We start from the raw sequence: 26,281 nt of genomic DNA on the forward strand, positions 1-26,281 counted from the left end.
AACCAGAAAGAAGGCTCCAGCACTAGTAGTGTTGAGAAGTTTATTTAATGGTTCTGGATTTTGGGTCTAGGTTTTAGGAATGACTAGAAGAGCTGGGTGGGACTGGTGGTTCCCTTACTTCCAATCTAGGCTTTGCAGCTCATATAAAAGGCTGTAAGACTGCCTGATTTATGGTCTGGGACCGGAGGTGAAAATACCTCCGATAACTGTGTCTTTGAGTGAGAGGTGAAAGACCTCTTGGAGTTGGTCTCCTCGACATGAATTGAGAGATAGCAGTTTTGTTTTTCCATATTGTGATTTCTATGCCAGAGAAAGGATGTTTGTTTTTTTGTTTTTCAAGATTTAAGAACTATAATAAATCTGTTTTGCACCAAGTAACTTTGTGCCTGTGCCTAAAGGCCACTTTACACGCAGAGATAAATCTTTGGCAGATCTGTGGTTGCAGTGAAATCATGGACATATTGTTCCATTTGTACACAGCCACAAACCTGGCACTGATTGTCCACAATTTCACTGCAACCACAGATCTACCACAGATCTACCACAGATATATCTCTGTGTGTAAATGGCCTTAAGGCCACTTTTACATTGTGTTGTGACCTCCGTTCAGTGATCCCGTGGGGGCTTCCATCCGAAACCCCCCACAAATCGGGTTTCAGACACATGCGCAAACTGGGCCACTGACTATAATGGTGCAGATGGAGTCACCGTGTGGTCTATCTTGCACCATTTTTGGTAGTATACGCTTTTTAGAGGCAGACTCCCTTCTAGGAGCCACGCTGTTACATCACCACCAGAGTCTGCTCCATCGACTTCTACTCCGATCGCCAGGTGACGCCGTGTTCCTGCCGTGGATAGTGCTGGTGATGGGAGAAGAGTCGATGCCAGCGGTGCCGGTGGGCGCAGGCTCCACTCATCCACTGGTCTGGGTTTCCTGGGGATCTGCAGTGCCACTGGCTGACTATAGGTGGTGGGTGTCTTCCAGCTGAAGTACCATCATTCAGCTACAGCCTATGGGAAGACACCACACCCTTTTTAATGCCCCTCCTGTCTGCTGACCACTGCCAGAGATAGTTCTGAGAATTCTGGCTCCTGTTCCGCCCTGTTCTGCCTCCTGCCTGCTGGTTTTGAACATCGCAGCCCGATCCGGTTTTGACCTCTGCTTGTTTCTGATTACGTCCTTGTCTGCCGATTCTGTCCCTGTTCTGCAATTCCTGGTTTGACCCTGCCTGACGACTACTCTCTCAAACTGCAGCCTTCCACAGGTAGTGATCTCCAGGGCCCTGTGTAATTCCAAATCCCTGTATAGGGGTTAAAGGGTTTCAGGGTTCTGGGGGTCCTGCTTGGTGAGTGGCTTCCCTCTAGCCTGTCCATTACAGCCCGTCTGAGTCTGTGGATCCAGGCAGGCAATACACACGCTTTCAGTATGACAGACAGACACTGTTCTATTTCTATTAACTTGAAGATTAACCCTACATCTCCAGGTTATTCGATATGAAAGGTTCCCTTTGATGCCAAGTGATCTTCATATGATCAGTAGAAGTAGAGATAAGGATATAGGCCATAAAAGAAATTGATAGATACTTTCACCCAAATCGTTGATTCACCTTAAGAAAAACTTCACAGAGCTGGCAGCGAAGAAAATTCAACTAGAAGTTGGTCATCTGAAATCCCTATTATATGGCCAGATTAATGCTAGCTTTAGCCCACAGTTGTCTTCTTGACTATGTCCATATTAAGTTAATAACAGCAATTGAGCTAACTTGGATTAGGAACCCATGGATTTGATTATGTCACGGGGTATATGGAAATAGGACAGGGGCCCCTAAACTGGTCTTCAAACTTACGACCCTGCAATGTCCCTTATCTCGGAGATAGTTTTGATTGTAACCAGGTCCGAGCCCTCAGTGTGACCCTAACTACTGTCCGGGCCCTGATATTACTCCCCCTCTCCCCACCCTTGGGACAGGCCAGAAAACACAAAGACAACCGAAAAAACAACGTGGACACGGGAGAACAGAAATTCATACACACAGCACTCAATACACACAGGAGAGACAATATGTGTACAGGGGAACAACGAAAAAGCGGAGGAAGAAATGCACAACTGGAAAACACTCACATCACTCAGAAGCGTAATGGTTTACCATGAACAGGATAACCACGAAGACCGGGATCGCTGAAGCTATCATGGCACATACAGGAAGGAAGCCTTGCACTAAATAGGGAAGTGACAGCTGCACATGGCAATCAGCAACCTGAGCTCTTAGGTCCTGCTCACCAGTCTGCAGGAATTAACTCCTGCAGAGCTGAAGACCAGTGAACCTGAACTGGCTGAACAAAACAGAACCTTCAGGTTGCTTGTCAGACTGTGTAGTGTGAACAGAGTCTGATCCAACCGTGCCCAAGGGTGTGCGCAGAGCTGCACATAGCATGACAGGTTAAGCCTAAATTTTTCTCACATATTCACAACACTTTCCCAACATTATCAAACTATCTCAGCCAACAAACCAAGCAACCAATTATATGGCAGCCTTTGCTTTTAAGGAGTCATCTTATCAAGAAATCCCCTAGGAAAATGTCTTAGAAGGGCTTATGGATTAGATAGAAGAGGATCCCTTGGGATCTTTTCCATGAAACAAGACGGAGATTGACTCTTGGAGACTCGAGCCACCCATGTATGCCATGGACTACATGGACTGCCATTTAATTGGATGGTTTCCATATGATTCTACAAGAGCTTGGTGGCTATGGCAAAATGAGCTATCGCTGAGGACTCCAGGAACTGGATCTACAGCAACCAGGTGAAAACCATGTTGACACCTCAGAAGAATTACAGAAGAGGAACAAATAGAACTAACCATGGTCTGGTTGACTATCAAGAACAAAGCCAAGAAGTGCTTCCAACCTTTTGAGGAGACCATTATCAGACATGGACACGTTCCATCATGGGAAAAACATGACCATTGGTAATTATTTTGCTATGGGTCACCGAGCGTTTATTCTGTTAAATAGTTCAACATTTTAATCTCAAGGTTAATGACCAACATGGTGACATTTTTACGAATAGACACTTCCATGGATGTAATGATCACATCTAGCTTACAACAGTCAACAGTAGTCATGTATACCCTACGATACAATGATTTCCAATTCTAGAGTATGTTTTGAGTCCAACCTCGATGTATCTAGGTAAAAAGTCACTAGGTAGAAGAAATGTCCAACACCGGAATAGACATGTTCGAAGACCATGACCTGACCTTCAACTCTTTGTCCAATTTTCTATGTGTCAGGATTTATGTGCAAACCCTACTGTCTCGGCATAAAAGAATCCGTGTAGACGCCGAAAATTCCCCACATAACGTTATAAATCCAATTTATCACATTACTATTATATTCCAATTATTTGAGCCAGTTCTGTAGGGGCCTATTGAAGAGGGTTAAAAGCCAAGTCATGGAGCAGAGAGGCAAACCTCCGGGAATAAGTACCTCAAATAAATTATACTTTCAGGAAGGCGAATACTCGATGTGAAACATTAAGACCCAGCAAAATCGCAAAGGGCAGTCGATTTCAGCTCAAGCCTGTCATTTCTTAAATTGTACATAATGAAAGCCAAAGATCCAGAACGGACTCAGTGTTTAAGCCGCGGATGTGTCAAATCTCTGATGTACGGCAACTGGGACTGGTTTCCTTCAAACAGCGGGAACAAGGATCTAGGGCGAAGACATTTCAGGGCCACTGGCGGGTGGTTGGAATAATTGGTAGTTTTGATTAAATGTCTTCTCATATTGTAACGCTTGTTTAAATATAGGCGAGTTGAATTCCGCCGCGAAGAGTAAGCGATTCTGTACATTATCCGAAGGTACAAGGTGCATCGGTATATTGTATGGGTAATTAAGGATTATTCCTACATGGTTCTAAAATTGAGCACTGCAATTTTAAAGTGACCCCCACATACTTCATGTAATCTGAAGAGCACCTTTTCTAGTGACTATCTTTGATTCCGAAAGGGTTTCTGTCACGATTCCTTTGTGCAGAGCATCTTGCACATTAGGAGATGCTCTGCTGTGTTTTCCTGGGCTACTGGCTTGCAGGTGGATTGACAGCGCAGGTTTCCATGCTGGGGCTGGGAGGTGCTGATTGTTCAGATGTTCCATCTTCCTGGTAATTGCTCTGCTTCTTTACTGAGCATGCTCTTCTAGAAACTTGCCAGTTGTACATTCTGGTTCAGTTGTTGTGCTATTGGCCTGTGTTCCTGCCTGTGTTCTGATCTATTGTTTACTGACCCCGGACTGTTGTTTTGACTCCTTTTTTTCCACTCCCTGTTCCTGTCGTGACCTCCTGGTTTTAAATTTCGGACCATTACCTGACCACGTCTCAGTTTACTCCCTGAATCTATTATGTGCCCTCCTGGAATTCTGACCCCTGGATTGTGACCTGACTTCGCCTCTGTGTACTCTCTGAATCCATACAAGTCCTCCTGTTACCAGACCCCAGCTTTCCTGACTACGCTTCTGTTTGTGCAACCCGTAAGTAGTGACTGCATTCCAGTTTCTATGTCTAGTCCGACTTTTTACATAAATGTATCTTAAGTAGCGATGAGCGGATCAGGCAAAATTCGAATTCTTTGGTCAGGAAATTTGATTGACAGAGAAGTGATTTTCCAAGATTTTATTGTCCCTTATGCTCTGTGATCTCTCCTGACCCTAGAGCATAATAAACATAAGACGTAGAAAAAAAATATATTCTGATACTAATCTTGCGGCTCATGTCTCTGCCCCCCCCACTCCTGACCATCTCCCCACTGGTCCTCGTCCCATTTTCTGATTCTCGCCTTCCGATTCTGACTCCTGGATCTGATCGGGCCCAGGAAAGATCTGAGCCAGCATGCAAAAGCAAAAGATTATGAAGGCATTCTCACACGGAGTTTTGGACACACTTCACCAACTGTCATCGTGGTGTTGAGCACTGTTCAGATTGCAGATTCTGACACTCCACCAGATAGTTTCTCTGGTGTCAACACAGGCAGACTCGGGCATCGACCTGCTGTGTGCTGATTCATAGGCAGGGTAGCAAGAGTTAATCTCTGCTGGTCTGCATGCTTTGGGGAGTCCTATCACATCTGTTCCCCTCCTATTTATGCTGGTTGATACCTTCTACCCATGCCAGCTATAGTTTATTCTATGTTCGTCTGTGAGATGTGATGTCCCAGACTTACTGGTAAAAGTTTTGCTTATTGCTTGGTGCGGTTGTGGAGTTTACCCCTGATGTTTTGTAGCTTCCTTCCTGCTCTTGTTTTCCTCCTCAATCAGAGTTTTAGATTTCCCTCATCTTTCTATATCTGTGGTTTTCACCCTGCTGTCCTATCTCTCTGCCATCACGCTTCTGCTCATTCCTTGCCTGAGAGAGGAGGAACAGTGTAGTGCTGATCAGAAGAATAGTAAGGCATGGGACTCTGGCATCAACATCATCAGGGGTAATCCGGAGGTTAGGGATAGATAGCCTAGGCTTCCCAGACATGAAGGACAGTATAGGAGCTCCCTGTCCCTTGCTATCCTATAGTCACATTGTGACTTTTGGCCGGTTACTTAACAGTAAACCCTGCTCTAATATAAGCTCTCCCTCCTACAGTAACTCTCCCTATGCTGCTTCCAGAGGACAGTGTGCCAAGTGCCGCACCCAAGGGTCTCATACAAGAGCCGTTGATGCAATGCGGTCGGCCAATCACAGTAATGCCAGTAGCCAACATGGCTAAGGCATTACGGTGTATGACAGACAATCCCTGCTTGCTGATTGGCTGTCTAACAGCCGCAAAATATGCAGGGCGGGAACTCCAGCATGGTAGGAGGCACGTTCATCAATTCACTATAAGGGAAAGTCAATACCAATAATGGAAGCAATGCGGTGGAATAATCGCCCACATTAAGCCTCGTCACCACCACTTGCTCCTGCAATAGATCATGTACGGATTCCTCCGCTCATAATTGGTTGCAATTGTATCAAGTCATTTGTGAATCAAAAATAATCAAAAGTCATAAAATCTATTAAAACTCCACGCTTGATTGGAGGAGAATCTATGATAATAGTTGTTTGCATCGTCATCAGAAAACATCTAAAATCAGGATTTTATGTTAGATGCATTTTTTTTAACATCTGTTATAATTTTTTGTTTAGATTTTTCACATTATAATGTTTATTAAAAAAAAATAGAAATCTTGCAATTTTCACACTGGACCCTAGAGCTGAGAATCCAACTTCCTGTTCTTTCAGGAAATTACCTGCACTAGAAAGATCCAGACCTGATCTTTTGTACTGAAGCATCTAATCAGCATGTGCAAAGGTCATTGTACAGAAGGAGGAGGAGGTAAGCTGTGACATCACTTATTGTGAATGGCGGACCCTGTGTTATCTACTGTATATAGAGGTGTTAGCAGTCATTGTACAAGAGGAGGTGAGCTGTGACATCACTTATTGTGAATGGCGGACCCTGTGTTATCTACTATATATAGAGGTGTTATCAGTCATTGTACAGGAGGAGGAAGAGGTGAGCTGTGACATCACCTATTGTGAATGGTGGATGATGTATTTTCTACTGTATATAGAGGTGTTCTCAGTCGTTGTAAAGGAGGAGGAGGAGGTGAGCTGTAACATCACTTATTGTGTTTGGTGGATCCTGTTTTGTCTACTGTATATAGAGTTGTTAGTTATTGTACTGGAGGGGGAGGAGATGAGCTGTGACATCACCTATTGTGAATGTTGGATCCTGTGCTATATACTTTATATAGAGATGTTATCAGTCATTGTACAGAAGGAGGAAGTGAGCTGTGGCATCACCTATTGTGAATGGCGGATCCTGTATTATCTACTGCATATAGAGTTGTGTACAGGAGGAGGAGGTGACCTGTGACATCACTTATTGTGAATGGTGGATCCTGAATTATCTACTGTATATAGAGGTGTTATCAGGCATTGTACAGGAGGGGGAGGAGGTGAGCTGTGACATCACTTATTGTGAATGGTGGATCCTGAATTATCTACTGTATATAGAGGTGTTATCAGGCATTGTACAGGAGGGGGAGGAGGTGAGCTGTGACATCACTTATTGTGAATGGTGGATTCTGAATTATCTACTGTATAAAGAGGTGTTTTCAGACATTGTACAGAAGGAGGAGGTGAGCTGTGACATCACCTGTTATGAATGGCGGATCCTGTGTTGTCTACTGTATATAGAGGTGTGTAGAGGAGGAGAAGGTGAGCTGTGACATCTCCTATTGTGAAAGGTGGATGCTGTTATTTATTGTATATTATTGTATTGTGTCACCTGTAATTGTAATCTTGTTTGTAATGATAATAAGACTTTTGAAAATATCAAGAAACATAAGGTCTAAAATAATCTTAGTGTTTGATGTGAAAATCAAAAGATTAATACTTTTTCTTAAATAACAAAATTGTGATATGAGAAAACATCACCAAAATTAATTAAAAAAACCCCATACAACCCAAACCTGCTCTGCCAAAACTGGGCCACAAACACTGGCAGCTTGTCTGTGTTATGGCAGCTCAGCGCTATACACTTCCACTTAATAGCTGCAATACCCGACACAACCTCTGTACAGGGGAGGCGCTGCAGATAAAAGAAAGCAGTCATGGTTTTCTCCGCCACGGACAGATTTGTGAACGGATCGGCTAAACTTTGCGTCTTGTGTCCTGCGGTGCGACCCATCTCCTCATTAGGAAGTCCCTCATCTCTCCACTGAAAAATGATTAATTCCTATTGATTCCATCCAAGTAAGAAATACCGGCAAATAGCGAAATGAGACCAATAATTCTTCAAGACAGGACCATAGATCACAGCGAGCACGTCAGTAAGACCAATGGGGGGATGGCGGTGTTTATGGAGCAACCAATTAATATATGAGTTCCTAGTTAATGGGGCTGCTCAGTCACATAAAATGCCCAATTTACCAAACTGATGGCCGTGCCGCGGTAATAATTATCATTTGCAGAAAAAAATTTGAGGATGAACAATAGCATTTTGTGGGTTTTAGATTATAGGTGAATTGTAACCTGCAGATAAAAGAGAATATCGACGCGTTGGCCTATTTCTTAGGGCAGATTTTGGGTAACCCCAACAGGTAATAGAGACTAGGAGGTCAAAACAAAAAATAACCAAAAAGTGGCCTAAGCAGTTGTGCCGCGCTGGAAGATCAATCCTAAAGGTCCCGTACACATTAGATAAAATCGGTCGCCCAACCATCGAATCATGAGAATGGGGCATACAGAGTCTTCCACGACAGAAAATGTCAAGGGCTAAGAATCGGCTGGGTTAAATTTTTTTTGCCGAATCCTTTACTACTGGCCAAATATACATGTGTTTTCAACATTATGGGAAGAAAAAAAAAAGCCGCTGCCAAAATCTACTGGCAGCAGCTTTTTTCTCCTGTAAATAAATGAATTGCCAACGTATGTAAAGTGCTATGGAATTAATAGCGCTATATAAATGAATAAATATTATTAATAATAATTGGCAGTTGAAATTCCAACTGTCCCTTCCTGATGATGTTAGAGCGAGTTTTGGAGGCCGTTATGCACATCTGATAGTTGGCCGGGTGTGCAGTGGGTTCTGACCACTTTTCTTGAATTTCTATGGGGACCTTAAAGGGTGCTTTACAGCAGACAATCTATCGTGCGATAGATCGTCGGGGTCACGGTTTTTGTGACGCACATCCGGCATCGCTGGCGATGCCGGCCTGTGTGACACCTCCTAGCGACGCAGTATCGCTCACAAATCGTGAGTCGGGTACTGCTCGTTAGGTTCCATAATATCGTTTGATTTAGTTGACCATCGTTTCCATGGTAGCACACGCCGCTCCGTGTGACACCACGGGAACGATGAGCAGCTCACCTGCCTCCCGCGGCCGCCGCCGGCTCTATGTGGAAGGAAGGAGGTGGGCGGGATGTTTACGTCCCGCTCATCTCCGCCCCTCCGCTTCTATTGGCCGGCGGCCGTGTGACGTCGCTGTGACGCCGAACGTCCCTCCCACTCCAGGAAGTGGACGTTCGCCGCCCACAGCGAGGTCGCACGAGAGGTAAGTATGTGTGACGGGGGTTACTAACTTTGTGCAACACGGGCAGCGATTTGCCCGTGACGCAAAAAGGACGGGGGCGGGTACGATCGATTGTGAAATCGCACAATCGGTCGTACCGTGTAAAGCAGCCTTAAGCCTCTGCAGAGTTGTCTGATACAGGCTGATACACTTTCCTCATACAGAACACATGAGCATTCTTGTCTATGGAGGAGTCGGAAGATCAAGTTCCTATAATTTTGGATACTTCACCGCATACCCCCCCTGAACCTCCATACACACCCCATACAGACATGGGTTTCTATAGCCTACAGGCCATAAGAGTCTTGATGGAGTTATGTCTACCCGAAATTGCAATCCAAACTCATGAGACTGTCTTAGTTCGTTGGATACAGTGATGATTCTGAAGTCACCATCTTTAGTAACATAATCTGACACCTGTACTGAACCCATCTGTATAGGGACAGAGGTAGCAGGTTGGTGCCTAAATGGAGCCTAAAGTCACCTCCGCATTCCTGCGTCAGCTTTGTAGTAGCCACCTGGCATACCCATCTCAGATAAGTCATTGGGTTCCCCACGCCGCTCCTGTTTACTATTCTGTGGCTCCTCCTGATAATTCCAGCTTTGCTACATTGCTGGGCTCTGCTGCAGCACAACAAGTAAGTTTCTGTACATTTTCAGTAGTGCTGTAACCAGCTTCTTGGCTCTGCTGCATCATCACAAGTGACAAGTGAGTCTCCTGACATACCCAGCTCTGCTGTGTCATTGGTGTGATGACTCAGTGTTTGTCCACTTGTTGTGGGGGTGAACTGTTCTGAATTAGGCCAGACATATGGGTCCTATTGTTTGTTAAATCAAGAAAAGTTAACCATTGTCTCTTCCCAGACTGATCGGAGCCCTATTGTATGTAAATGTGTATTTCTTCAGCCGTTCTGACTACATAGTTCAGAGGAAAATTATGCAGTCAAATTGAACTTGCGACCAATGGGAGAGCAGCCATCTCCATCAACCCAATGACCTGAAATGAGAACTGAGGGGTATAAAAGGGCCTTGTTCCTGTCCCCAAAAAAAGAAGGATTCTATATGATTTCACCTGAGGAGGTTCAGTTCCGATTGAAGAAATACAGAATTGCTTCACTTCGGATATTCTACAGGATTTGAGCTTAGGATCCACGGTCCCAGCTGAAGGTTCACAGAACTGCTTCCTAAGCAAGCCACTATCTATTCTCAGTGGGTGCCTGACAAAAGTGGGGTGCTGCTGGACTGGGATAGTTGGCCTTGGAAGCCCTGAAGTCACAAAGACTCTAATCCCTGGTGGGCCAGCGGAAGGGGGAGATTCTGTCGCTTGTACCATCTTTCTTTTTTTTTTTTAAATTTGTTTATTAAGTAACAGAGATCAACCAGGTACAAATAAGGACATGTACAATGCTACATGTGAAACTGAGGGTTCTGTACAGAGATACACATATTCCAGGCACCTGGGGTGCATGTGTGGTGCCCCTGTGGTTTCAGGTTCCACAGGGTACTGCACCTCACCTGAGGTGCAGTATTCATCTCGGATATGGAGAAGGTCATCACCAGTAAACCACCAAAACACATCCAACACATAACACAGGAGCTCTGTCACTGGGACTGGGTTAGGGTAGGTGCCGGGGGTGGACATCATGAGGTATGGGACCTCTTGTCCACTAGTTCAGCAACCAGGGAGGAAGACCACCTGCAGGAGAAGTGAGGAGCTATCTCACACATAACCTAGTTAGCACCAGGGATCTGCACCAGGTCGGACTCAGGAACAGACATCAGACAGAGGTGACAAGAACAGAAAGGGTCCCGTGGTCAGGAGCTGGATGCTCGACCCGGGTTCTTAGGAAGAAGGGGGATCCCAGGGTCCGTAGGGAGTGCAGCAGGCACCCGTGACGCATTCCACGGCCCAGAAGTTGGGGTGGAGGGAAGACCACCAGAAAGAAAACACAGAAGGAACCACGGCCTTGACCTCCGAACTATCTGGGATCGGCTGGAGTCCATCACAGTGGAGCACGGCACTCCAATGGCGGTATGAGTCCAGTGAGTAAAGAGCTTGAACTGCACCCTCTGTGTCGTCCTATCATTGCCGGCGCTCCCATCATCGCGCCCCTGTGCCATACGTGACTACTACTCCCACCATCCTCCCTGGAGCCTGAGCTCTGCCTGCGGAGAGCTGTACCATCCGAGCTGCATTATCATCCGCCCCAGAGAGAAGACCTCCCGCAGCGACGGCTAATACTGGCCGCACACCACAGGTGGCGTTACGAAGACATTCTCCACATTCCCATCCCCTCTTTTATTGACACAACGCCGGGGTCATGGAATCGGGCAAGGCCGCTGTGACATCCCAAACCTACACTGGCCCGGTGATGAGTCACCCTCAAGACTCCATGGGCGCGTCACATATACACCTTAATGAGACACAGAAAACAAAAGAAGAAAACATAGGGTACATAATAACAATATCACAATGACCATTTCTGCCAAAGGCGACAACAAGGATCATTCAACATTAATACCAGACCATAATATATATACTACAATATAAGAGCGAACGGGCAATGCAGACCGTTATTACACTTAGGAGGGTAACGTCAGAGGAGAGGAATTCCACATCTCCCAGACCTTATTATATTTTTCAGGGCAACCTCTATTTTGATACACTGTCCGTTCATAGGGGAGCATTGCATTTACTAGCTCCACTCATGCACACACCGTCGGGGAGGAACTGCCCATCCATCGTGAGGCAATGAGTTTCCTGGCCATAAATAGGAATTCCCGAAGAAATATTTTGTGGTGATGGGACCAGGTTCTCTCGTCCAAGATTCCAAACAGGCAGAGTAGTGGATCAAGAGGTATAGGGAAGGAGGTCAGCGAGAAGAGGAGCACAACAACCTCAAGCCAAAAGGCAGCGATTACCGGGCAGCCCAGATCATATGGACGAAGTCTACGTCTTCCCCATAACACCATTGACACTCTGACGTCTCTCGGCGTCACCATCTTGTGTTCTTGCTGTTAATGTACAATATATTTTTGCCTGTTGGTAACCAATAAAGTCTTACCAATGTGTGATTCCCGCACCCTGTATTGTCTGAGTAGTGTTTTGCCCACAAGGAAGGTGCATGACCGTTCAGAGTGATGAATAGTGTCGCGGGCGGAGGGGATGGGAACGCCGCTCGTCTGGGATCACTGGCGCTCTGGTCCGGTGCTTCTGCTCCTCGGTGGCCCTGGGTCCGGCCCCGTGCTCGAGCAGCGCCTCCTCGACCACGAGTGAAAAAGGGGAGGTTTGTGGTGGGATGTCGGTCGTAACGCCACCCACGGGTTGTGGTGATGGTGGGCACCGCCGCTGCTGGTGACAGGGGATCCCAGGAGCGATGGTGGAGAGCAGCTAAGGTGTTGACCCCTCCATGGGTAGGGGCTGTTGGTTCTGGGGCCCCGGTTGGGGAGCTAGGGAGGAGGGTATAGGTGCAGGTGCCGATGCGGGGAGGCAGCGTGGGCGCGGGTGCAACATTGCGGCGCAGTGCGGTGCTGGATGGCACTGTTGTACTCACTCAGACACAGAAGGACAGAGTCTCTGGTAAACCAAACGGCTAGATGGACGGGGCCCACAGCCGGCTGCGGTGTTCTTGCTCTCCCCGGATGGGTTGATGGTGGCTGTCATTTTCCTGCACCTGTGTATGTGTGTTTGACTCCTATGGCTTCCCACGGGTAGTCCGCTCCCCGGCGTGTACTTGTCGGGAGAGCCCGTTTTGCCCGCAGGCGCTGGCCCTTGGATCTCTGGCCCTTGGCGGTGGCACCTATCCGGACGGGTTGGGCTGTTGCCTTCTGACGGGACTTGGGTGGGAATGAACCCCTGAGGTCCAGACCGCAATCAGAAAATGTGACCTTTTCGGCGGCTCCTAGCCTAGTCGGGGTCTGAGTACCCTGCCTTGGTGCTTGGCTTCAATCTGCTCCCCGGTTCGGTACCGGTGAGCCACCGCCCAACCCCGGTCCTACGGTTCCGCTGACCTCCACCAACTCCTGCAGACGGCCACCACCGTCTGCCGACCTTGCTGAACGTGCCTGGGCTCCAACCCAGACACCAAAAGTTTTTACTCCTCACACTTCCACTCTCAACTCCTGAACTCAACTAACTACTTTTTCCAGCCTCCAGGCCTGTGAAATCCTTGGTGGGTGGGGTCAACCGCCTGGCTCCGCCCCACCTGGTGTGGACATCAAGCCTAGAAGGTGGCAACAAGGATTTTGTTTGACTGGTGTCACCTAACCAGGGGAAGGGAATGTGTGTGTGGTGTTACTGTACTGTTACCCCTGGAGGTCCAGGGCGTCACACTAGCACTGGTCCGTGCAGTCTTTCTGAAGACATTCAGGACAGCGGACAAGAGCAGCCACTAACGAGTCCTCTGTGCCGGTATCTCGTCTCTGTACCTTCAGTCTACCCTTCCTGAGTCTACACCTACTGTGCCCCTAGCTGCTATCCAGGTTCTACGGCCTCCACTACTCCAACCAGTTCACTGCATTATGACAGTCTGGCATTATGACCAACATGTTTGAGGGTCCACCTAACCAAGTGAGATACACCAACACTATTAAGTCATGATCTTTAGTAGTGCAATAGACCGCCAATATTGGCAGCGGTAGCCGACACACCTGGGCTTTGGAGCCTGATTGAGCCAAAAAACTCACTGGCAACATAAAATACTGGTTATAATGGTTATGTATATAATGGTTAATACTGTTCTGACTCCGCTCAAAGTATTCCCCATATCTCCTGGGCATCCATTAGAAATCTGTACCACAAAATGTATCCATAATGGCTTCGAGCCGAGGTTTTACTGTAAAAAACCTATCTTCTCTCTCTATGTTCCCAGCCATAATGGTGGTCCATAAACATCTGGAGCTCTATGGTGTGATAAGATCATTTATAAGCTCCTTAGATTACTACTCCGGTGAAAACCTCTCCATACCTCCAACCTCCCCTGGTCATAAAGATTGCACAGAACAATAATGACCGAAAGCAACTGTGAAATAACAAGAGTCCTCTAGTAGCCAAATATATTGCTCCAAGCTGTGAATATACAGTCCCGACCATTGAGCCACCATACAGCGTGGAGATTAGTCGGTATGCAGTGCTAGTCCATGGCCAATATAGCACAATGCCTTCTTCTCTCCACCAATGTGAGGGGAAGTGATGAGTCTCTCTAGTGTCTACTAATGTCCTTATCTACATCCTCGATCTATGATGTGACAGCTGTGATGTCATTTAGCGCTATGGTCTGTCTAGTGCATTGCTTATCAGTAGTGATGAACAGATAGCAACTATTCGTCTTCGAATTATTCGTAAAGAGTCCCAAAGTATTATTCCGCTATTCATCATGAATAACGAACTAATGCAAGTCAATGGGGAACCCAGGCATGTTTCTTGCCGTGACGAGTAATGGAATAATATTTGGTATTCTGTAAGCATTATCCGAACATGAATAGTTAGTATTTACCCATCACTACTTGTCAGTAATACATCGTAGTCCAAACAGCGTCCAGTACTATAGTGTTCCCCATTGGAGCTGCCATACATTGTAACTTCATCAACATTGATCATATTTTGCAATCATCGTCATCATCTATTGAATTAATCATGGTAAGTAGATGAACGTTTCTCATTGCTCAGGGATAAAAATAAAGTCTTCAATGAATAATTAAATGCGCTTTATGAGGTAAAGGTAAAGATAATGGAGGCACATGATGGCTTCTAAGTTGTATGGCGAACATGTTGTACATTGTAACGAGGAAGGCATTATTCACTGGATTTTCTTGTAAGAAAAAAAATGGATCCGCCAACACAGACGAGACCAGTTCCCGTCATGCCTCGGGATTCGATCTGGTGACGCTGTGCTGTGTAGTCGGCTTCCTTCTCTGCTGAATGCCAGCAGGTTCAGTCTTTGTCTGAGTTCTGATTATCTTTTTCCTTTCTTTCATTCATTTTGGTTAGCAGGTGTTTTCAATTTCTTATTAATGATTATAGTGCTCTGCATCTCTTTCCATTTCCTAAAGAGGTAAAAGGAACACTAGATGTCAGGTCCAAGTTATCATCCCCTAGTGTTGCGATTAGGTTATTCCAGCCCATGCAGGTGCCACCAGGGACTGTGCAGCTATGGACTTTAGTCTGTACAGGAACTGGTTGAGTCAGGTGCAGTAGTTTAGCAATAGACCCGATTTTCCCGTGTGAGTTACCTTGTGTGCATAAGACGCCATTGACTATAATGGGTATATGTTCTATCTGTGAAAAGCATGGATAGAATTCATACATGAAAAAATGGATGTCAGAATGAGGACTAAGTTTGATCAGAACTCCAGGTAGTTGGACCCTTGTGTTGGACCTGCTGAGGATCATATGCTGTGGTCTTTACAGGGAGCTGACTAATCCTAAAAATTTGCTGCCAACAACCCCTCTACATGACAGTACCCTCAAGTCCTGCCACATCCTAATGGGATATGGCCTATGTGGGGAATCCAGTCCATTTCAGAAGAGAGGAACTATTATGGTTACCCACCGGTTTAGGCCCAGCCAAATCCAATAGTGACACAGTTCATGCTAGAAAACTGGATTTTGTGGTGAAAGTCCTTCAAATGGGTTTTTCAAAACCCTGCCCAGAGGTGTGTAGTCCAGAATATTTGGGGACTGGTTCTGGGTGGTCTCAGGTTAGGTCTCAGGGGGCTTAAAAGTCTTAGTTTGATAAACTTTTCTGACCCAAGGCTTAATTCTGACACTAAGGCCGAGCTCACATTGTGTCTTTGCCATATATCAGTGGTTCCGTCAGGGTTTCTGTCCGAAGCCCTAATGAACAAAATTTGTAAGAAACCACTGACTGGGTCATTGAGTTTTTGTGCCCACTTCAAAATGATGGATACTGAAAAAAAGGAGGTCAGACAGAGCATAAAGTGACTCTATCTGCTTCATATGATTCAATGTTTCCAACAGCGGTTCTGTCTAAAGCGGGCTTTACACGCTACGACATCGCTCAAGTGATCTCGTTGGGGTCACGGACTTTGTGACGCACATCCGGCTGCATTAGCGATGCCGTTGCGTGTGACACCTATGAGCGATTTTGCATCGTTGCAAAAACGTGCAAAATCGCTCATCGGTGACATGGGGGTCCATTCTCAAATATCGTTACTGCAGCAGTAACGAAGTTGTTCCTTGTTCCTGCGGCAGCACACATCGCTCCGTGTGACACCGCAGGAACGAGGAACCTCACTTTACCTGCCTCACGGCCGCTATGCGGAAGGAAGGAGGTGGGCGGGATGTTACGTCCCGGTCATCTCCGCCCCTCTGCTTCCATTGGGCGGCGGTTCAGTGACGCTGGTGTAACGTCGCTGTGACGCTGAACGAACCGCCCCCTTAGAAAGGAGGCGGTTCGCCGGTCACAGCGACGTCGCAGGGAAGGTAAGTCCGTGTGACGGGTCTGGGCGATGTTGTGAGACACGGGCAGCGATTGGCCCGTGTCGCACAACCGATGGGGGCGGGTGCGCACGCTGGCGATATCGGTACTGATATTGCAGTGTGTAAAGCGGCCTTAAGTCACATTTTTAAGAGCTTCAGATAGAAATCCTGACAGAGGCACTGTTGTGTACCAAAACCGTGATGTGAACATAGCCTTAGGAAGGTGGATTTATAAAACCCATTTTTAATTCCCTTATTAAAGAAGTCTAAGTCGGGGGTTTAATATTCAAGAAGAATCAACGCCCTTGAAATGTTGTGCTAGAGAAGGATATTATCAATACCATGGATGGCAAGAAGAACAAACAATTTAGGAGCAAATAAAGTCAGACATGTCACTTGCAGCATGGATCACTAAGTTATGACTTGCCTACTTTGGACACAACATACGAAGAGAGCAATCACTGGAAAAGGACTCATAGAAGTCGGAAGAAGAGAAGGAACAATACAAAAAGCAAGGCCGGCAACCTGATAGCTTGATACTATGATAATAATGGTGGAGAAGACCCTGATGGACCAATCTAGGCAGAGAAGACTCTGGTGGACATATCTAGGTGGAGAAGACCCTGACGGGCATATCTAGAGACAGACTAAGAACTACATAGTTCGAAACGCGTCCTCTCGTTTTTTTGCTCTGAACCTTGTCTGGACTTTTAATATGTCTCAATAAACTACAAGTTTTAATATAATTCCTCGACTCTGTTGCTGGATTTCCTGGAACTCCTCTACACAAGATTGCCAGCTGCTTTCCTTCCCTTGCACGAGTCTTGGAAGCAGTGGTCTCCTGCAAATTTCAGGTGAGCGGATACGAACACTCTTTTCCTGATGGCTTGATACTATGATAATAATGGTGGAGAAGACCCTGATGGACCAATCTAGGCAGAGAAGACCCTGGTGGACATATCTAGGTGGAGAAGACCCTGGTGGGCATATCTAGGTGGAGAAGACCCTGGTGGGCATATCTAGATGGAGAAGACCCTGGTGGGCCTATCTAGGTGGAGAAGATCCGGTGGACCTATCTAGGCGGAGAAGACCCTGGTGGACCTATCTAGGTGGAAAAGACCCTGGTGGACCTATTTAGGTGGAGAAACCCTAGTAGACCTATTTAGGTGGCGAAGACCCTGGTGGATCTATCTAGGTGGAGAAGACCCTGGTTGGCCTATCTAGGTGGAGAAGACCCTGGTTGCCCTATCTAGGTGGAGAAGACCCTGGTGGGCCTATCTAGGTGGAGAAGACCCTGGTGGGCCTAACTAAGTGAAGACCCTGGTGGGCCTAGCTAGGTGGAGAAGACCCTGGTGGCCCTAGCTAGGTGGAGAAGACCCTGGTGGGCCTATCTAGGTGGAGAAGATCCGGTGAACCTATCTAGGCTGCACAAGATTGATCTTCCTACTGAACGTTCATCCATCTAGTCACTATGGCTCAAGATCAAGCTAAAGGCTGTTAAGTAATAATATTTATTGACCAGAGAGAAAAAACAGGCAAAAACAGCTCCCCTCTCTGAGGAGTATCCACCATGTCTATACTTTACAAACACCATTGACTTTAATGGGAACTATGTAAGGCTTCATTTCCCCAATACTGATGCTGCAGGAAAACTGACCACTTGCTGCTGTGTTTTCTACACAGACTATACCTGATTCCAGATGCAGGTTATTGATCACCTTTTTACCATGGAACCCTTCTAAGAAGACGATTCCTTTAAAACCTCCTATTCAAAGAACCTTATCTCAAAAAGAGCAAAATATACAAATCTTTTTGCCAAATGTCTTAGCTTGATAGGTGCAAAATTCACAGTGTAAAACCGGTTGACCACAAACCACTTTTCAGTTATTGAATACTAATGTGGCTTCCGTGGTTGCAAACTATTGGGTCCTGAATGCCCCCCGATATCCTCACACATTTATAACAACTTCTACCCAGATGTAGATTGCATCCTGGCAATATGCTTTACCATCCGATCCTTTAAGTCCTATTCATCAGGAGGTCAAAGCCGAGAGATAAATGTGCTTTTCTGATAAAATATCACCTTGGAAGGAGAATGTATTTGCATATATATTATACTATTAATCACCCATAACCCTCGCTTGTGTCATTAGTATGTATTGAGAATACTAACCAGCAGCCGAGGTAATGTGGATCCTTTATGACAACTGCAGAATTCCATCCTGATACAATGTATCCATCGCATTCCGAGGGGCGGAGCAAAGGGCAACAGAGTCCTGCAGGAAAAGAAAACCAAGAGTTCAAGCATAACTGTCATCTCAGGTGACGTCAGAATTTTTGCACGAGTTTTACCTTCTCCAAGTTTTATCTTCAATTGTTCACCCCAGCTATAAAATCAGTACATTTCATGCCCCCCCCCCCAAAAAAAACACCACCAAAACTCTTAAAGAATGAGAAACGAGGCTAACAGTAACATCGTTAATATAAAAATGTAGACACATGCCATATTACAAGAGTTTTCTGGAGCATATAGAGCGGGTAAAAATGGTATTGAACACATCACAATTTTCTAAGTAAGTAAATATATATCTAAAGGTGCTATTGACATTAATTTCTCATCAGATGTTGGTAACAACTCATCCAATCCACACAGGCAAAAAAATCATCATAGAGATCCATAAATTATGTGTAAGGGTACTTTCACACTTGCGTTCAGCGCAGTCCGTCACTATGGAGAATAGCGCAGTCCGTTAACGCAGTGCGCTATTCTCCATAGACTTGTATGGATGACGCACTGTAACGCAAGTGTCAGCGCTGCATCCGCTGGACGACGCAGCGTCGTTATTTTGACGCTGCGTCGGGCAGAAGAAACGCAGCATGTAAAGTTTTTTTGAGCGGCGGAAACCTTTATTTTTCACTGCGCATACTAATTTTTTTTTTTTAAATCACAGAAACTTTATTTTGTTTCTCGGTGGCTGAACGTTCAGCTGAGCGCCCGGCCGCCGGCATGTGAGAGCGCTGAGCTGAGCGCCCGGCAGCCGGCTATTGAGAGCGATCAGCTGAGCGCCCGGCAGCCGGCTACTGAGAGCGATGAGCTGAGCACCCGGTCGCCGGCATGTGAGAGCGCTGAGCTGAGCGCCCGGCAGCCGGCTATTGAGAGCGATCAGCTGAGCGCCCGGCCGCCGGCATGTGAGAGCGCTGAGCTGAGTGCCCGGCAGCCGGCTATTGAGAGCGATCAGCTGAGCGCCCGGCAGCCGGCTACTGAGAGCGATCAGCTGAGCACCCGGTCGCCGGCATGTGAGAGCGCTGAGCTGAGCGCCCGGCAGCCGGCTATTGAGAGCGATCAGCTGAGCGCCCGGCCGCCAGCTATTGAGAGCGATCAGCTGAGTGCCCGGCCGCCAGCTATTGAGAGCGATCAGCTGAGTGCCCGGCCGCCGGGTGATCAGCTGATCGTTCACAATAGTCTGCTGCCGGTAAAACTGTAAAGAAGAAACAAAAAGAAAAAAAAGAAAAAAAAAGAAAAAAGCTTTCCATTGTTTTGTACGATCCGTTGCATCCGTTGTGCCACTATATGCAACACATCCGTTGCATCCGTCACACAACGCAATGCAACGGATGCCGTTCAACGCAAGTGTGAAAGTAGCCTAATAATGAGAAATGACAGAGAAAAAGTATTGACATGCTTGTTCAAGATACCTTCTGTATGGATAAATTAGTGACCTGCATTGCTCAGGTGAATTTTGGGCCATTCCTCCACACAAACACTCTTCACATCCTTCAGGTCCCAGCTCCTGAAAGTGATTGGGGGGCACAACATTTTTTTCCTTCCCCTACACCACCACTGAGAAGTGATCTGTGGTCGCAAGTCCTGCTTTTTCTTGGGGCGTCACAGTGATTGCTCACCTGGAGAAGCTTATGCAGAGCACATTAGGCAATATGAGTTTGTCTTCAGCTGCTGCACTCTGCATGGGCAGTAAAGAAAACAAAAAAAGCTCAGCATAATGACATGAGCTCCGTCATCTCATTCTCTGCCAATGCAAAGCACAACAGACAAGGACAAAAACTAATCTCGACTGCTGCCCTCTGCAGCAAGCAAAATGGCAGAAGATAACCAGTTAATGAATAAAGTAGATGATAATGTATGTCATTCCGTGGGAGAGTTGTTGCCCCAGTAGGAATCCAATCCATAATATAGGAATATGAAAACTTGGCACTCGATGGTATCGTCACAGGTGTGTCTTTTCCTGTTGAGACCTTTGCGGTATCCGGTATTAGAAGGTCAGGGTGATTAGTAGATCATAGGTCCTCTTTAACATGGGTATGGCAGATTTATTATCATTTGGTGTTGAAGGGGTTAAGAGTTCCTTTTTGATCCTGCTGAGATTCCTTATAGCTCTAATCTCCGCTGCTGCAACTTGCTCCTTGTCATTTTTTAAACTGATGCTTAACTCTCCCTTGTACCAGTTATAGTTCTTCTATTCTGACCTCCCAGGTGAAGCTGCCCTTGTAGAATCTGTGGTGTTCTGTTTGTTGTTTTATTCCCTCTTGTTTCTCTTTCTCCCCACATTGTCTTACTATAGTAGCAAGACTAGCATCTTGCTTCCCAGCTCACTAGCCAGGGCTAGCCCAGGGTAAGTCAGGCCTTAGGCACATGATTGCGCACAGGGGGAAGAGCCCAATTACGGACGATATGAAGTCCAGGGTTCAGTATCAGGTGAGTGTTTAGGGGTTACCCCTACCCCTTCTCCCTTTTTTCAGACTCCCCTTAATACCTTTTTCCCTGTTTTTTTTCCCCCTTCTTTCGTACCACTCACTCTATTGTGACAAGTATGCAGTAAAAATAATGAAAATGTATTTATACAATCCAAAAACAATCTACATGAACGTTTTGGTCCTAAATCCGGACCTTCATTAGTATGGTGTGAATTGCCTTTGGAGCCAAGTATCGGTAACTATAGCACTGTGCTAAGGTGACCACAGCAGCTAGCAGAGTAATGCTATGGTAATACATTTGTTACATAAAAGAAAAGGTTTTTTAAAAAATAAAAAGCAAAAACTAAAAACAACAAAATATAACTTTTTTTTAATATTTTAGCAAAAAACTGGGAGGTCAAAACAAAATATAACTGCATCATTATTTTTCTCAATTTACATAACATTTGCATGAGCAATGCGAAGTTTAATATTTTACTGGTGGAAGGAACTTAGGGAGGGCTAATAAATCATGGCTAGGAGGTGCAAACCACACTATACTATTGTTGGGTGTTATGATGCAGTGATCGAGGAGGATCAAAGGGGTAGAAACTAGGAAACCCAGAGAATCACCAGAGTGGTTGAAAACTCAGCTGACTGCAGACCTCACACTGACAACACAACTAGAAGTAGCCGTGGGACGAGCCTATGATGACCTGGTCGCCTCAACACAGCCGGAGAGCTAATTGTTCCTAAACAGAGAAAAACAAGGAAAGCTAATGTGCCCCGGAGCAGTTCCTCAAAGATTTTAGGTAGCCCCCAAACATGTAAAGCCGGTGAGACAAGATGAAACACAGTACACAGGTAGAGAACAGATTCAGCAAAGATGAGGCCTAAACTATCTATATAGGAAAGGACAGAAAAGAGCACTGTCTGCAGCCGCGCAAAACCCTAACAAAAAACCAACACAACTGATATGGAAAAACTGAGGCCACACGGTCTCTCCCCCACTATATCAGTACTCTGGTGTTACTGGGATCCAAGCAAAACACTAATATAGAGGAAGGACTGAAATTAATTCCAAGCATGACAAAACAAAAATACATTGCAGAATATGGAGCTGGGTGTAGAGACATTCCCAGCAGGGAATGATCCAACTCCACCCAGAACTCCACACAAACAGAAACCAGGAATCAAGCCTTAATACCACAGAAATAAAGACAACAAGAAAGTGAAAACAAACCAGCAAATGGTACAAAGACAAAACCTATCTGCAAGGAGTTCAGGTGGAAACAGAAGATAGGGCAGGCTCCAGAATGTCCACAGCACCACAGGAGACAACATTGATCACCGGCCCAGACCGAGAGAACACTACTCAGTTATATAGGCCTAGTCTGAGCAGCCTGATTTCCAATCATCATCAGCTGTCTGGCTTCTGTTAAGCAGACTAACTCTACTACCAGCACTGACCACAAGAGGGAGCCCCAAACCAGAACCCAGTCCAAATGTGTTCACAACAGTTGGGGCACCCTATAAAAGGTGTCTCTACCAACAGTTCAATATTCCTCCCTGTTGAGCCAAACATATACCTTGAGATAGCGGTATGATGAGGAGTCAATAAATCATATGTGCCCAGTGTCCCAAGTCACAAGGGAAGCTCCGGAAATAAGAGAAAGCCAAATTGTGTCATGCAATGTTCAGGTCTGCACACACCTGCTGGCAGGGTGACGTCAGACTCTGTTCACACCACAGAGTCTGACAAGCAACCTTAGGCTTCTGGATTGTTTAGCTAGAGCCGGGCGTCGGCTGTTTCAGGTTCACTGAGTTAATTCCTGCAGAATGGTGAGCATTACCTAAGAGCTAAGGTTGCTAATTGTCTGGTGCAGCTGTCTCCACCATATTTAAAGCACATCTCTCTTCCACATTGTGCCAATAATAGCTTCAGCTTTAGCTCCAGCGATTCCCGGTCTTGGTGATTTTCCTGTTTATGGTGATCTGTGCTGCACTCTTGAGTCGTGTGAACATTCTCCTGTTGTGCATTATTTCCTTCTCTTGTTCGTTGTTCCCCAGTATGCATATTGTCTCTCCTGTATGTTTTGAGTGATGTGTGTATTAGTTTTCTCCTTTGTCCGTGTCGTTTTGTGGGGTTTTGTCATTGTGTTCTGCGATCCGTCCCAAGGGTGTAGGAGAGGGGGGAGTAAGATCAGGGATCAGACTGGAGTTAGGGTCATAGTGGGGGCTCGAAACTGGCTACCATCAAGCCTACCTTTGAGATAAGGGACAGTGCAGGGTCTCAAGTCTGAGGTCTAGCCTAGAGGACCCTGTCTTTTAATTACATACCCCGTGACAAATAGACTCTTAAGAGTCAGCCAATCTCCAGGTGTTCTGGAAGGTTTCTTCATTTAGATAGGCAAGAAATGGGCTGTGGATAGCTGGGAAATGGGCACAAAGTGCAGGTACGAATTTTGCTGGTCTCTTGGTTCTTTATTGCTGAAAGTTCTCACGTATGGTTTAAACATGTGTATTTTCTCAAGAGAAGAAAAAATTACATTGAGGCTGACCATCGGCATTGTCTCTCCATGAATGGTTTTCCACCTAGCATCTATCGGGCTCTGTATCAGTATTTGGATGTCTTCCTTCTCCTGACTTTGAAAATCCAAATTTATGGGAGATCCTCTCCACCCATCGCTGTCCCTTTTGTTCCGAGCCTGTATTTTCCTACGTGATTGAATTAGGGAGTCAGGCTCCAGCTCGATCACATTAGGTATTCTCCAGCCATCGCCATTTGTTAACCTAATCAGCCTCCAAATTTCAGCCTCATTACACAAAAACAGAACACAACCCTCTTCCATTCACTGCCGCAATTACCTGATTTAATGGAGTGCAGATGGTTTCGGAAACGCTAATTGTAAATTTGCTTATATCTCCTACGAAGGGGTCGTCATAATTGGTACAAGTGAAGCACGCGGCCATATTTAGCATTAGAGCCGGGATATAATTACAGCAAGAGCGTCTTTGATTTGTAAACAGGAAAAAAACAAAACTGTCATCAATCGGTCAATGGGTAATCAATATAACGAGGTTCTGCAATCAATGTCTTGGCTGATGGAGAATAACAAAAGTGTAATGAACCCAGGATCGAACCATTTACTGTAGGATATGGAGGTTGAGGGCTAGTTTTGGATCTAAGGTCATTAGGCAAGTCACAATCCGTAACAGAGACCTCTAGCCATCATGTCCTCTAAGAGGGACATCGCTATAAAAGATGCACAGGTAGTAGTTGAACCAGAACCTTGGTATATTATGGAGCCCAAAGACCCCTCATCGCCATTAGATGTTACCAGTATTCTAAATGGCTCATGGTAGGTGGGGGAGACTTTTTCAGATTTTTAATGGAGTCTTCAAGCCAAACCTTGGACTCTTATGGGCCTTCATGGTCCCGTAGGCAGCTGTCATGGGTGTGTCATTGATGACAGTATGGCGCCCCTGAGGCTTCAGTCACTGCACGGTACTGCTCCTCGGCTGAGGTGCAGTATTCATCCCGGGTAAGGAGGAGATCATTGCCAGTATGCACAACAAAGCAAACAACACTCTCAGTTAGCAGCTCTCCACCGGAACACGGGTGGGGTGGCCCATTAATGCTAGAGATAGCCACCACTGGTGATGGCACCCTATTCCGGCTTACCCGGGGGTGGAGTGTGGTGAGTGGGAGGAGGGTGTGTCTAGAAAGGAGTGAGTTAGCCAGTTTCACACATGCAGACAGAAAGAGAGAGTCTGAGGGGAGAGAGGAAGAAGCAGAGCTGCAGGAGAGAGGTCCTGGGAACGGGAGGCTGGAGGAACCTGTCCCAGAACCAGAAAGAGGAGACAGTCGGAGACAGTCAGAACAGTTAGTCAGCAACAGGGAACAAGTGAGACGTGGGGAGAACACGATCGTAGAGGGGAGAGCTGCGCCATAGCTTCCTCTGGACCGAGCGCACACAGAACAGGGTGAAGAGCCCTAGGCTAGTGGGCACTGCACGTTCCGCCAGCAGAATCCGCCAGGCAGAGGATTTCAAGTCTTCTTGCCCACACAAAGGGCACAGGGCACAGCAGCATATAGAGCCAGGAATCGTGACCTAAAGGGCGGCACCAATTACGGACTCGCGCTGCCTGCCATACGGGACAGGAACAGAGCCAATCCAAGGACTCTGGTGTGGAGCCCCGCAGGTGTGATGTCGGTGCTGGTGCATTACCTTCAGGGACTCCACGTGGAGGAACAGTCTGGTCACAGGTAGGGAACCTTCTCTTTAGGATTTTTGTGACGCCACTGTTGGTATTGCGGTCAGGATGACCGCCACTGCAGATTAAGGGGTGCCTGGGGCTGATGGTGGGTGCAGTCAGTTGTAGTGGCCTCCCGAGAGTGAGGCAAACCCCAGGGCCCGGTGTAAGTGTGTGGAACCACAAGGCGCAGAATGACTCAAACACAATCCAGGCAGCCTTTCAGGGTTTTTACTCACAGTTGATGGCAGTGCGAGTAACCCGGGCGTAGCTGGGATGAACCAGGCTGGAACCAGGTATCCTTCAGGCTGACTGAGGGTGACCACCAACTCGCCTTCCTAGCCCTGTCTGTGTTTTGGGGTGACCCCGACTTGAAGTCCTGCTGGGGTCGCCCAGGGAAGTTGCTGCTGCCTTTCTCCCCTTGTTTTGGCCCGTTTGCTTGTAGCCTGGACCAGGTCACTCCGGCTGCTTGCCTCCTGTGAACTATGGGCCCTCACTTTGCTACGTGGCTCCGGACTCTGTGGTGTTTTTGGTAAGAAGCATTAAGTGCCTCCCCACCTGCAGGTTTAGCAGGCCTAATAAATAGGTCCCTGCTCTGGGTACCTGTAACGCGTGCGGGCAGGGTCTACAAGACAGTCCCCTTAGTTCACCACCTCTCAGCCCTTCCGGCCCTAGGTAGCTTTTCGGGCGGCACTGCCAGGTAGCCCTTTCTCCCCCGTTGGTAGTCACTGCGCGGACGCTGTCAGCTTGTAACAGCCTGCAGGGTCTGCTCCACACGTCTGC

At 46.6% G+C, this 26,281-nt stretch overlaps 1 protein-coding gene across 1 annotated transcript in view; it reads right to left on the minus strand.

Moving 5' to 3' along the window:
• Positions 1-26,281, minus strand: part of THSD7A (thrombospondin type 1 domain containing 7A) — a 701,817-nt gene that overhangs the window by 621,536 nt on the left and 54,000 nt on the right. Inside the window, exon 2 of the mRNA XM_075315710.1 lies at positions 18,723-18,825. The gene's annotated coding sequence lies outside the window, so the exon portion shown is untranslated. The remainder of the gene's footprint in view (positions 1-18,722; positions 18,826-26,281) is intronic.

This window comes from Anomaloglossus baeobatrachus, chromosome 6, assembly GCF_048569485.1.
Source record: "Anomaloglossus baeobatrachus isolate aAnoBae1 chromosome 6, aAnoBae1.hap1, whole genome shotgun sequence".
Lineage (NCBI taxonomy): Eukaryota > Metazoa > Chordata > Amphibia > Anura > Aromobatidae > Anomaloglossus > Anomaloglossus baeobatrachus.